The sequence below is a fragment of the Callithrix jacchus genome, chromosome 16 (genome assembly GCF_049354715.1).
Source record: "Callithrix jacchus isolate 240 chromosome 16, calJac240_pri, whole genome shotgun sequence".
NCBI classification, from domain to species: domain Eukaryota; kingdom Metazoa; phylum Chordata; class Mammalia; order Primates; family Cebidae; genus Callithrix; species Callithrix jacchus.
In genome coordinates this window covers 16,779,210-16,793,249 of record NC_133517.1, presented here as the reverse complement: position 1 = coordinate 16,793,249, position 14,040 = coordinate 16,779,210, and the positions used below count along the sequence as shown (strand labels likewise).

The 14,040-nt window shown below is 44.6% G+C and overlaps 1 protein-coding gene across 2 annotated transcripts in view; it reads right to left on the bottom strand.

Moving 5' to 3' along the window:
- Positions 1-744, bottom strand: part of CHD7 (chromodomain helicase DNA binding protein 7) — a 180,291-nt gene extending 179,547 nt beyond the window's left edge. For both annotated transcript variants that reach the window (XM_054246609.2, XM_078352513.1), the window contains exon 1: positions 400-744. The gene's annotated coding sequence lies outside the window, so the exon portion shown is untranslated. The remainder of the gene's footprint in view (positions 1-399) is intronic.
- Between the last annotated feature and the right edge of the window lie 13,296 nt (positions 745-14,040).

Genomic DNA, 14,040 nt, shown 5'->3' with positions numbered 1-14,040 from the left:
CGCGCGCAGACACGCTCCCTCCTGTCCCCCGTACACCCCCCCCCCCCACGCCGGCAGCACAACAAAAAGCCATTTACATGCGAGGAAGTGACCCTCGGCCGCACCGCGCGCCCCCGCCGCCGCCGGCCCCGCGGACGCAGGCAAAAGTTGGGGCGTCGGGCGGCGCTCAGGGCGCAGGTTCGGGCCCCGCGGGCGGCGACGCCGTCGACACCGCACGGGCGGCGCTGCGCTCCTGCGCCGGCCCCGGCCCCGGCCCCCGCCCGCCCTCGCCCCTCGCCCCGCACACGCCCAACTCCTCGCTCCCAACTACTGGCGCGGCCCCTGCCCCGGCCCGGAGCGATTTCCTGCCGCCGCCGCCGCCGCCCCTCCCGGGGGCGCCGGGCGAACTCTCGCGCTCACCGGGTCGGTCGGGCTCCTCCGCTGCCTTGTGCCGACGGGAAAACAAAACGCAGAGCGGGCTCCGGAGTTGGCTCGGCAGCCGCGGCCAGGGGGCTGAATCCACGGGCGCGGAGTTGGCCGGGGGCGAACGGGGCTCTGGTGAGTTTCAGGGTCTCCGGCTCCCCGGGCCGCCTCCTCCGCAGCGCTCCTTTGTGTAATTTCACTCGATTCAAGTTTAATCCGATAGTTCCCGAGCACGAGCGCGTCCGCACCACCACGGCTCAACCCCCGCGCCGCCGCCGCCGCCGATGCCGCCGATGCCGCCGCCGCCGCCGCCGCCGCCGCGGCCCCAGCACGCCAGCGCCTGCGCGTGTCCGACACGACGCGCGCGCCCGAGGCCACGGGGCCGCGCCCGCCCGCCGCCGGCTCCCTCCGGGCCGCGCCGCGCCCGCGCCCGCGCCCGCGCGCCGCCACCTGACGTCAGGCGCGCCTGGCATAATTTATGCAAGAATTCGGCCGGGGTGGCGGAGACCGAGGGAGAGGCCGAGAGAAAAGGGGCGGCGCGGAACTGTAGGGCCGCGGGCCGCAAGGGCGGGCCGGGCGCCACTTCCCGTCCCCGGGCGGGCGCCGGCGCTGCAGACGGGTCTCCCCGCCGGCCGGTGCGCGGCTGCCGCGCAGCCTTGTTTGCCCGGCTGCTCCGAGCGCTCGGCCGCTGCGCCCGGGCGCGGGCTCCAGGGGCTGCTGCCACGTCTCCCCACGCGGCACCTTCCCGGAGCCGGGTGCGCCACCCTGGGGCAGGAAGCGGGGCTCTGCGCCGGCTGCGACCCTCCTGGCCGCGGCGAAGGGTTTCCAACGCTGCGCGGTCGCCAGCCGGAGGTGTCTGGCCGTCTCTGCAGTAATTATCCTTCAACTTGAAATTATTTTCCCACATGAAATTATTTGCAATGGACACATTCCATTCCAGATGGGTTCGTGCCTGCTTCTCCATATCGCTTTTCCTACATCTTCTTGGATAGGACACCGGATCCACTACTTAATCAAAAAGTTTAACTAGATGGCATTGATTTTGTCGAATTTGTTACCATACCAAAAAAGAGAGAAGGCTGAGAGCGCAATGATTATGAAACAAAGAAATAGGATGCGTGCCCATTATTAAACGTGTCGAGACTAGAATGTTTTACTCATTCTTTGGCCAACATGGCACTTTTACACGATTGCATAGTCTTAAAAATCCGAGCTTCTTATTCCATTTCTCTTCCCAATACAAAATGAATATTAAACCTGAAGGAAAAGAAAATTTTTTTTGCTAATTTTTATTTTAGGAAATCGATCTACAAACATGTATTAATCACCTTCTCTCTGCAAAGTACGGAGCAATTATAATGTTTAAACCATCAATTGTAAACTTTAAGATAATTTTGTTAGGTTAAAGATTGCACTTATTTTTAAATCAAGAAAGGAATTCATATCAACCAAAGATTGTCCTATGGCAGATACAAACTGGTTATTACTGACTCCAAAATAAACTGAGAAAATAGCAAAACTATGTAAAATATACTAATCTCATTCACTGTTTGATGGTTAAACTACCTGTAGTGCTAATCCTGTAATCAAAATATTGTTATTTGGACAAAAGAGTAATCAAAACTATCTCATATGTAATTACTACAACTATTCAATAAGTCTGAATATCCTAGACTTAATAACTAAGACATGTGTTTTCTGATTTTAGTAATAATGTTATAAATATGTTAATTATATTGTGATTTGTTAAATGAACTGCTTGTAGTTGCTTTCATCACATATTTGAGTTGTGTTCTAAAAGAAATAAATGTTTTAATGATTAAAGAACTTACAGATAATCAAAAAGAAGATAGAAGACAGTACAGAAAGAATTCTGACATTTAAAAAGTTGAAAACACTAAAATCAACTTCCATCTGTTTTAAACCCCATTTCATAAACCAAGAATCGCAATTCTGAGGTTAGGCTACCGTTTCCATTAAGTTTATATTTCCCAGTGAGAGCATATGAAGGATGCTTTAGGGGTATGTGGGATGGGGCAGAGGGTGGTTAAAAACAGGACACAATGTCTGGAAAAAAATCACTAGCACCTGACTGTATTAAAATACATTTTTTAAAAATGATGTGCAATTAAGAAAATCTATGTCTTATCTTTTACAATATGCTGCAGCTCCACATCAGATATGCATCTATTTTAAGGCAATTCACAGAAGAAAGAAACATGACATCTATGTATAGTGAAATTACAATATTACAATTAACTTGTTAACAACTTTTGAAATATACCAGTGCCCGATGTAAAAACAGTCCTGCAGCTTCTCTGTGACTTATATTCTCCTTATCCTGATCACTGCCCTGAGCCTCATGAAGAAGTCTCTAAGCTTTTAGATGTAGTGGTGTGGAAAGTGAAGGGCCTTAAAAAATAGAAGCCCTCAGGGGCAAACTCCCAGGCAGATCTGGCCTTCCTGAGTCGAAGCTCTCTCTCACACACACACACACCCCTGCCCCCCGCACTTCCACCCCCTCCCACCCCCACCCCCACTCCCCTTTAGGCTAGAATGTTTTTTCTCCATTTGCTTCACTATTGAAGTTTTCCCAATGGGAGTAATTTGAATTCACAAGCTTTCCCTTTAAGTATGCAAATATCTTAGAGTGAGATAAGGGACTACTGGTCTTTTACAGATGAGTGTAAATTGGTTCAATGGGTTGCTTTCCTCCCAACACCTAGCCAAACTTAACAAATTTAGAGACTTAGCCATTCATTCAACTTCGAGTGCCTAAAAGGTTCCAGGATTGGTTCTAGGTGCTGGAGATACAGTAGTGAACAAAACAGACAAAATGTCCTGCCCTCGTGGAGTTTGCAATCCAGTGGATTGGTCATTTGGATTTCGTGATAAGAGAGAATGGTAATTTTGGAGTCTGAGCCCTGGAGGAATAGGACAGGCCTGAGTTCCATGTAGCCAGAGGCCAGTGGAAATGTATTAAGGACCTGGGAAGGAGGGTATTGAATGGAGTAGGCTAAGCAGAAGACAATTGAGAAAGATACCAAAGAAAACATGACCTACTGCAAAACGGTTTTCTAGGCCCTAGGACATGAATAGAAACCGTCTCTTTTAAGAGCTCAGACTTAATGCTGAATTCCACAGACAAATAAATATCTCTCTTTGGAAAAATCACCCAGAATGTATCAACCCATAATACTTGGGGTGGGGGAGATAATGTGCACATCTAAAATAACTGGAAAAAAAATTCCAACTTCTCAAACACTTAAAAGTCAAGTCCTATCTCTTAAATGTTTCAAACTTTAAAATATTATGTAAATTACACTAATTCTAGTGTTGAGGGCATCCTTCAATGCATTTTTGGAACTCATTTTTTGAAATTGTGTTCAGAGCCAATTTGCAAGCACTAGAAAATAACTTTCTTTAGCAGCATGTATTTTTCCCCCACTAAAAACTATTATTCTTCTTCATTCACCAAATTTACATCCAAATGACTTTGGCTAGCTCCAAACAACATATTTTGCCTCTAAATAATGAAGATTTACTGCCATTAAAGATCATTAAAAAATTAAAATATAGATATTTAGAGGGCTATAAATGCTGAAGAAAGCAGCAAGAAGAAAAATCTTTAAAACTTTTTCTGCTTCACTGGGATAATGGCATAATCTTCCTCTGTAATTTTTTCATAAAAGAAAGAAGCCGGCCAGGTGCAGTGGCTCATGCCTGTAATCCCAGAACTTTGGGAGGCTAATGTGGGTGGATCACCTGAGGTCAGGAGTTTGAGACCAGCCTGGCCAACATGGTAAACCTGTCTTACTAAAACTATAACAAATTAACCAGGTGTGGTGGCAAGTGACTGTAATCCCAGCTACTCAGAAGGAGGAGAATCACTTGAATTCAGGAGGCAGAGGTTGCAGTTAGCCAAGATGACACCATTGCACTCCAGCCTGGGCAACGAGAGCAAAACTATGTCTCAAAAAATAATAATAAATAAATAAATAGAAAAGAAAGAAGCCAGTTGGAGATGTAAGTGCTTCTGTATTTGTTAGAAAAATTGGTCACTTGCCTTCATGTTAAAAAGTTCTATTTTGAGACCAGACACAGTGGTTCACACCTGTAATCCCAGCACTTTGGGAGGTGGAGGCAGACGGGTCACTCAAGCTCAGGAGTTTGAGACCAGCCTGGGCAACATAGTGAGACTTTGCCTTTATTTAAAAATAAAAATTAGCTGGGTGTGGTGGTCCATTCTGGGTGTAGTCCCAGCAACCTGGGAGGCAGAGCAGAAGGATCACTTAAGCCCAGCAGGTTGAGACTGCAGTGAGCCAATATCACGCCACTGCACTCTAGCGTGGATTACAGACCAAGACCCCATCTCAAAAAAAAAAAAAAAAGAAAGAAAGAAAGAAAAAATTATATCATATCATATAGTCTAAAATTATAGTTGCCTATGTGATGTTTCCTTTTTCCTTATTAGTTGTACTGCTTTAAAATTACCGTTTATTTCCTCTTATGCTAATTAAAGTGTACCTGGCTTTGGTTCCTCTGCAAAAAGAAAAATAAGAAGAAGAAGAAAGAAAGAAATATTCTTTGTTAGATTTGTGCTCCCGGTTTTTCAACATAGATAGTATACAAGTGTGAATTGATTCCATTATTTTTAAAAAAATATTTTCTTATGCTATACCTGTAGTAACTTCCTGGACTATTTCATTTATTGGGTATATATGCTGTGAAAACCTTTTTAGTAATCAATCCACAGTATAGCATCTTTTAATTAAGCAGATAGTATATTGGTTGAAAAACCATTCGCTCCAATTCCCATTTAATCTCTATTAGCCCAGAACACTGCTAGGAGCTTTTGCTGGCAATGGTCAAGGTTAAGGTCACCATATCAGGTGAAAAGAAAACCACTCTGGCTAGAATTAGGCCATTGTTGGCGCCTAAAGGTAGCGTGTTTAACTGAATTTGAGCCATTCTTTTGGCAAACATTTTTTGAATTCTCACAGTGTGCCAGAATCTAAAATAGCACTGGAGACATGGCAAGGTCCTGTCCTCGAGCTCATGCTGTGTGACAGCATAAAGTAATGAGTGAGGCTGGGCGTGGTGGTGGCTTGTGCCTGTAGTTGCAACTAATTGGAAGGCTGAGGTGGGAGGATCGCTTGAGTGCAAGAGTTTGAGGCCAGCCTGTGGGTCTCTATAATAATAATCCTCATTTTTAGGAGATTCCAGGTTCATCTCCTGCAACAGAAAAAAAAAAAGTGGGGGAGTAATTTTTGCTACCTGGGACATCAGGGAAGGCTTCCTAGAAGATGAGAGCCTTGCACTGTGCCTTGAGTAGGCACAAGAATTCATCAGAACAAGTAGGGGAAGAGGGATTCCCAAGAAGACAGCAGTGGTTTCCATAGCCCAATGAGTCCAGGCCACTGCAAGTGATCTGGCAGGAGTGGAACATGGAGGTTGAGCCTATCTTCCTCCATGGTGTTCTCTGATCCTTCCACAATAGGTTGGCTGTTCTTCCTTTGTTCTTTCAAGGATGCATGTCTCTCCATCAATACACACTTATGTTGAATTATAATTAATTCTTGTTCTATCTTATCATTGGTCTGTAAACTTCTGGGAAACAATGACTGTGCCTCATCTTTTAGTGCCTCCAGGTCCCATAGAGCCTTCCATGTAGAAGGAACTCAATGGATGCTTACACACCTGTGTAAGTGGCAAGGGTAAGGAGGTAATAGATTAGACTAGATAAGTAGAAAGGTCCAAGGAGAGCTCTAGACTTCTCCCCAAAGTTATGGACAGTCATTGGAGAGTCTTCATGTGAGAGAGGAACAAGTCAGATCTGTACTTAGATCTCTCTGGTAGAGTGGAGAATGCAGAAAACTAGACTGGAAGCTGAAATAAAAGTGAGGAAGGCCTCCTAAGACAGGAAAAGGGAAGACGTATAAGCTACCGCCTACTTCTTCGCACGGTCTAGACTCAAGATTGTTACTAAGTGCGTGTCCTGTAGGCTGACTTCTGATGGAGGAAGAGAAAACAGAAGCGAAGACCCACTCCGCCCTGTGGTGGAGGAAGGCAGTGCTCTGTCTAGAAGGAGCAGTGATAGGGAGCTCTGGGGTAACAGTTCTAAAGTGGCGCTGCCTTCAGCCTGGACTATGCCCCTTCGGCTCTTCTCCCCTCAGTTACCAGCTCTGATATTCCATGACCTGCTGTTACACACCTTAATCTAAGTGATATTGGGTAATCCCCAAAGCCACTCACGGTCTCCGTTTCTAGTCTAATAAATGGACATTTATAGTGTGAACTTAACTAATTATAAAATACTTTTACAAAGCATTCAAACTGAAGAGTATAGGGTATGATTCACCAATGGTTACTGGCACTTGCTCTGCATCATACCCTGTGCTGGGTGCCGTAAACACAATAATGAAGCAAACCCCACCCGGGAGGTGGCTCTGTGCATCTATTGGGGGTGGCAGGCATTGAAGCATGTCTTTACAACTAAAATGTGTGCAATTGTGGCATTATTGGGTACAGTGATAGCTCAGAAGACGGGATGACTGAGTCTGAGCAGGAGAGGCTTCAACAGAGGAGATGACATTTAAACTGAGGCGAGCCTGGCTGGACTCTGCAGATGGCAGAGGGTGGGGAGGCCCATCAGGCGGGAAAGCCGGCAGAGACATGCATGGGACAGATGGGACAGCACCAGGCTAGTGTCAGCACTGCAAGTAATTTGGCTCAGTTAGAGCACAGCACACACAGGGAGAAAAAATGAGAATGGAAGGGCCAAGTGAGAGGGTTTGTAGCACATGAAGAAATGTTTACCTTATCCTCTAGGTCACTTGGAGGCACAAAAAGATAGTGAGCAGGAAAGTGAAGGGGACAAATATGGAGGTGCCAGCTGTGGGAACCAAACCGCAGGGTAGGCTGAGGGTGAGTAAGCATCAGTGACACCCACCATGTGATGAAGCCCTGGACCAGGGCAGCATTTGAGGTGAGCAAGTTCAAGGAATACATGGAAAGATGTTTATGGGGCATGTTTGGTAAGAGTTGCTGAATGACTGACATTGGGAAGTAAATGAAAGGGAAGGGTGAAGATTCCCTTCTAGGTTTCCACCTGCCTTGCATCACTGACCAAGATAAGAAATGGAGGTGAGAGCAGCTTGTGGAAAAACACAGGGCTTTGGTGTGGGAATTCCTTTAGAGGTGGTTTGTGGCATATTCAAATGGGGATGCCCATTAAGTAAGAAACAGGAACTTAGAAGGTTGATCTGGCCTAGAGATAAAGGTGTAAGAATTCTGAGGTATGAATAGTACTTAAGTCCACTGGAATGGATGGGCTTGCGTGAGAACACGTGGGACAGGTGAGGACATCAGTCTGACAACAGGGATCTTTTTTAGTTATCTATTACTGTATATCAAACCACTCTAAAATTTAGCGGGTTAAAACAGATTATGATCCATCTGGTGGGTTACCTGGGGGTTGAACTCAATTGAAAAAGTGGGGGTAGTTGAGTCTCTCTCTCTCTCTCTCTCTCTCTCTCTCTCTCTCTCTCTCTCTCTCCCTATCTCTATCTTTATCTCTGTCTCTCTCCACTTGCTTTTTCATCTTGGTCATCCCAATGACCTGGCAGTCTCTGTTCCAATAAGGCACACCCCAATATACAAGCACTTATCAGTACATTGCCTGCTTCAGGTTTGCTGTTATTCCAGTGGCCAACACAATCCCATGGTCAAGCCCTGGATCAATGGGGGAAGGAAGAGAAAACCCCTAGAGGTGACCTGCATTGGGGAACACTGCTTATTCATGTAAAATGTATGCTGAGAGATAGGCAGAAAAAATAATAAAAGAAGACATTAAAAGCTAAACCAATGACGAAAAATTAGAGAGATCAGTCTGAAAGGAAAAATAAGACCTTGAGGTAAAATGTTTCTAGAAGAGAAGGCCCAGTGTGTCCACGGCCACAGAGAGACCAAATAGGAAATGAATGAGAAGGCTCCTTTGGATTTGGTTACTGTTAACTTTTTCAGTTTCAAGTGTTGAGAATAGAAGGTACATTGCAAAGGGGTGAGAACTTATTGGGAGATGAGGACATACAGACAGCTCTTTTAATAGAAGCCTGGTCATGTCATGAGGAGACATGGAATAGTATCTAGAAAGAACTCACATTAAAAAGAGGGTAGTTGTTTCCTGTTTTGTTTTATTTTGTTGTTATTTTCCTATCAAAGTGATAAGCATGCTTCTAGACTAAGAGCGGGAGCCAGGGGTAGAAAGGGAACAACTATATAAAAGAGAAAGGTTTTGGGAGCAGGGAGGGGAGATCAAGTTCAGGGTTGATGGGAGCACTTATACCTGCTTTTCTGAAATCAGAGAAAGAGTGGTTAAAATGGCAGTAAGTTTATAGGTTGGACTGCAGAGAGGTGGTAGAATATTTAGCAAATTCATGTATAATATCTTCCTTTTTTTTTTTTTTTTTTTTTTGAGACAGAGTTTCACTCTTGTTACCCAGGCTGGAGTGCAATGGCACGATCTCGGCTCACTGCAACCTCCGCCTCCTGGATTCAGGCAATTCTCCTGCCTCAGCCTCCCGAGTAGCTGGGATTACAGGCACACGCCACCATGCCCAGCTAATTTTTTGTATTTTTAGTAGAGACGGGGTTTCACCATGTTGACCAGGATGGTCTCGATCTCTCGACCTCGTGATCCACCCATCTCGGCCTCCCAAAGTGCTGGGATTACAGGCTTGAGCCACCGCGCTAGGCCAATGTATAATATCTTCTATTCTGCCCAACTCAGTAGTTAATCACCTGCTGAGATTACAATGTTCACAGCTGGTCAGGAGACATGAGGAAAGTGTTCACGTTTTGCAATAGCCACTACAGGGAAGAAAGAAGCTACAGGGAGAAAGTAAAAGGTGTCTTCTTGAGTCCTAAGCTGCGATTGTAGCAGCAACAAGTTGTTATACAACTTTCCTAAGTGTGGTTCACCCCTGGGGAGGAGGAGTATACACTGTGAATAACCAGATTCACCCAGGGAGTCATTCCCTTCAGAGACCCAGAGGGATGATTGGCCACATAGCCAATGCCAGGGTAGAGTCTCCATGGACTAGGCAAGAGCAGCTTGAACTTGAAGCTATGAAGCAGCCATTATCATGGTCCTTTGTTAAAATATAGAACATGAGTTGTATATGAATATACATAAGTAGGTAGGGATTTCTGGTCATCTCAAACCCTCTTTGGAAAGAAATGGGTTAGCAGCAACAAATAACTCAGAATGTCTCCTCTTCCTTCTATTCCATTACACCCCTGGATGGATGGTGTTAATCAGGCCGATAGCTGTTTTTGCTCTGAGGATCTCAGTAGTGCCAATATCATATAGTGGGACATTAATATTATCACCGCAACCTTTGGGATCATTCTAGACCAATGTATGCCGAATTTAAAGTTATACTTTAATACATAAAGTGAGAATAGATTGTAATTTAAGGTTGCCTAATATTCTATCTTGTGTGTCAGACCTCAGAATACTCATTTAACTCTGGATTAGATATTTTCCAATAACTTTTCCCAGCACATTGTATTCCAGTCCTCTTCCTCCTCTGCCTCCTTGGTCAAAATATGCGTGGTAGATAGAATATTGAATTTGGTCTTTGCCAATCATGAACATACAACTCTTATTTTACAGGAGAGGAATGTGAGGCTCAGAGAGGCTGTCCAAGGTCACCCTGCTGTGAAAGACAAAGACGGGATCCAAACCCAGATCTTGTAACCCCTCGATCAATGCTTTTCCCCAAATGGAAATCTAATAACTTCCAGAAGACGGCTTGCCTTTCTGGTGATCCACTGTGTGCTGAGCTCATTTACTTCTGATTGTTTATACTTTCCTCTGCTGTAAAGGGGGAAAAGTTACATGTGATGGGCAAGTCTGCACTGTGATTCCCACAAGATGTTGCCATAGGCTGCAACTCAGACAAGACTGACTTGAGAACTATGCAGTGGACTGTGATTAATTCCTTTTCTTGGGTAGAAGCACTGACAGCTCTCTGGCTAACTGCTCCAGATTGAAATACAGCAGTCATGGGCACCCAGGCGCTCAACACATTTCTCAGATTTGTAGATCAGTTCACCCAACCCCTAGCACAGGGTCTGTCACACAGGTGACACTGCACAAGTACTAGTAAATGTGTATATCGAATCACTGTAAATGTGGCATGAAGGTCTTGGGATAACTGGATCCAGAAAGGCAAACATCATTTTAAAAAATATTCTGTGTACTTGACTCTGAAAGTGGAAACATTCCTAATTTTATCTTAATTTGTATTTTAACATAGTTAACTTCCTCCAAAGTAATTACTTTTTAATATGTTTATAATGTGTTTACATGATGGAGCTGCTATACTGAGGCTTTTTGTCTGGAAACCTAGCAAGAAGTCTTATTAGGCCATTTTCTAAGCTCCTCTCTGGAGACTCTCCAGGTATGTCATGCATGCTGCTGCCCTCAGTTCATATGCTAGAGCCCTGTGAGGTCAAAAAGGCAGAATATAACCTGGCTGCAGAGCTGCAAACCCTCCACCCTTTCCAGACCATTCCTTTTCCCACAGCCACTGTGGTGGGGCTCTCAGAAGCCATTGTCCTTGAGCCACTCCTACGTCACCTGGGCCTAAAGTTCACTCGGTACTGCTTCACATGTTTCCCCAACAGCCTATTCACTTATTACCTCTCTCAGGAAAAGAAAATGTGATATTGTCAGGCCCTACCTGCAGAGGGTAAAACAGTGGATTCAGAGATGGTGAAAATTAAGGCAGTGCAATAAAAATGACTGAATTTGGAGAAACAATACCATATTCTAATTGTATGCTTCCTTCCTCATGCTTTTTTTTTTGGTGCTAGAATATTCATAATGTAAAGTATATTACCTTTCAACTATTTTTAAGTGTGCACGTCAGCGGCGTTAAGTACATTCACGTCATTGTGCTATATCACTACAGCCTACCTCCAGAACCTGGGCATCTTCCTCAGCAGACACTGTGTGCTCATGAAAAATAACACAATTCCCCCACTTCCCAGCCACTGGCAACCACCATTCTACTTCTGATCTCTATGACTTTGCCCGCTCTAGGTACTTCATTTCAATGGAATCACACAGGATGTGACCTTTTGTCTTTAGCGTATTCACTTAGCATAATGTTTTGAATGTTCAGCCATGTTGTAGCATTGTAGCATGTGTCAGAGTTTCCTTCCTTATTGAGGCTGAGTAATATGCTGCTGGACATATATTGTACATTTTGTTTATCCACTCATCTGTCCACAGACACTGGCCTGCTTCCACCTTTTAGCTATTGTGAGGAATGCTGCATCGAACACAGGTGTAGCCTCTTGCCTTTTTAAGACTGGGACCTGTCCAAGTGAGATCTTGCTACTTTGTACCTCCTTCCCCCTGACCAGTTCACACCAGCTCCTCTCATCTCTTTACCCACTTCCTGGTGAAGGTCTCACCTCCTGGGAGAGGAAGTGAGGCTGGCTTCCTAGTGCGCTGCTGTGCTGTGTCCTTGCAGTGGCCCTCTTGGAACTGGAGATTCCCTGCTCTTGTCTTTGAACATGGGATCTAGGCTGGAGCCACCGTTTTGGTGTCAGGCCCCCTCAGCCTAGCCCTTGCTCTTCATGAGCTGAGGTGCTGAAACTTAGTATACTTCAGGGTCAAGCCTTTCCAAACTGTGCTATAGATACTAACAAAGGTCCATGGAAAATATCGATGAAAGACAATGTGGTGATTGGATAATGCTTTAAGACTTTCTCAAGTTCTTTCTTTCTTTTTCTTTCTTGAGAAAGTCTCACTCTGTTGGCCAGGCTGGAGTGCAGTAGCACAATCTTGGCTCACTGCAATCTCTGCCTCCCAGGTTCAAGCAATTCTCCTGCCTCAACCTTCTGAGTAGGTGGGACTACACCCCTACTCAGCTAATTTTTTTTTTTTTGGTATTTTTTTGTATTTTTAATAGAGATGGGGTTACACCATGTTGACCAAGATGGTCTCAATCTCCTGATCTCGTGATCCACCCACATTGGCCTCCCAAAGTGCTGAGATTAGAGGCGTGAGCCACCGTGGCTGGCCTGTTATTTATTTATTTATGAGACAGAGTCTTGCTCTGTTTCTCAGGCTGGAGTACAGTGGCACAATCTTGGCTCACTGCAGCCTTGTCCTCCCAGGCTCAACCATTTCTCCCACCTCAGCCTCCTGAATAGCTGGGACTACAGGTGCATGCCACCATGTACAGCTAATTTTTAATTTTTTTTTGTAGAGATGGAGTTGCACTATGTTGCCCAAGCTGGTCTCAACTCCTGGGCTCAAGCAATCCTCCAACCTTGGCCTCCCAAAATGCTGTGATTACAGGTATGAGCCACTGCACCCAGCCTCTCAAATTATTTCTAAATATTATTATAAAATATAATTACACATTACTTGACTATTCACTAATGAAAATTGACAAGTATGTATTTATTGAGCTTTTCCTGTGTGAAAGGTACTGCACTGGATTCAGGGAGGAATATACTAAATATACACATAGTTTCTCCACTGCCCTCAGAAAGAGTACATTGAATCAAAGAGATATACCTAATCAAAGAAACTATGGTTTATCTTTACAATAGGAGCTATGCAGACATTAGAAAAGATGAGGTAGATATTTATGTGAAGATGTGCTATAATCTTCAAGCTATGCTAGTTTACAAAAAGTCCAGGTGCAGAAGAGTGTATATGGTTTGATCATAGCAGTGGGTAAAAAAGAAAGGATTTATAAATGTACACACATATCCATGTATATGTGTACACAAATACATATATGTGTATTTGTGTGTGTGTATGTTTGGCTATGTCTAAAATTAAACACAAATAACTAGCAATACTGGTTGCCTCTGGGGTGAAGACTTGTGGATGCAAAAAGACTTTTTTTCTGGGCTCTTCTTTTGTATCGTTTAAATTTTCTGTGTGCACATATTACTTTCAAACTTAAACAAAGTTTATAAAACTAACAATGAAAGACTATGTGGTAAGTGGCAAACGAATAGCATACAGACAATATGAGAGGCTCTCAGAGGAAGGAAGGCTTGCTATAGGCTAGGGCAGGCAGGCAGTTCATGGAGGAGGAGGGGGTTTTCAAATGAGCTCTCAAAATGAGTAGAATTTGGGGACAAAGAGGAGTCACAGAAGAGCAGGGTGGGACACTAGTCCAATTAGAAGGCACATAATATGCAAACTTAGAGTCTTAGGTGATCAATTGACCTTTGCCTGAGGCAAAGGAATGTGGTAGTATTTTATTCACTTAATTTATATACCAGCTCATTTCCAAATGCATATTAAGAAGCTTATAAAGTGGCTGGCAAGGTAGTTTATGCCTGTAATCCAAGATCTTTGGGAGACTTACGGGGGAGGATCACTTGAGGTCAGGAATTTGAGACTGGCTAGCTAATATAGTGAGACCTTATCTCTACAAAAAAAAAAATCTTTAAACATTAGCTGTGTGTGGTGGTGGGTGCCTGTAGTCATAGCTACTTGGGAGGCTGAGGCAGGAGGATCACTTGAGCTCAGGAGTTCAAGGCTGCGGTGAGCCTTCATCACACCACTGCACTCCAGCCTGGGCAACAGAGTGA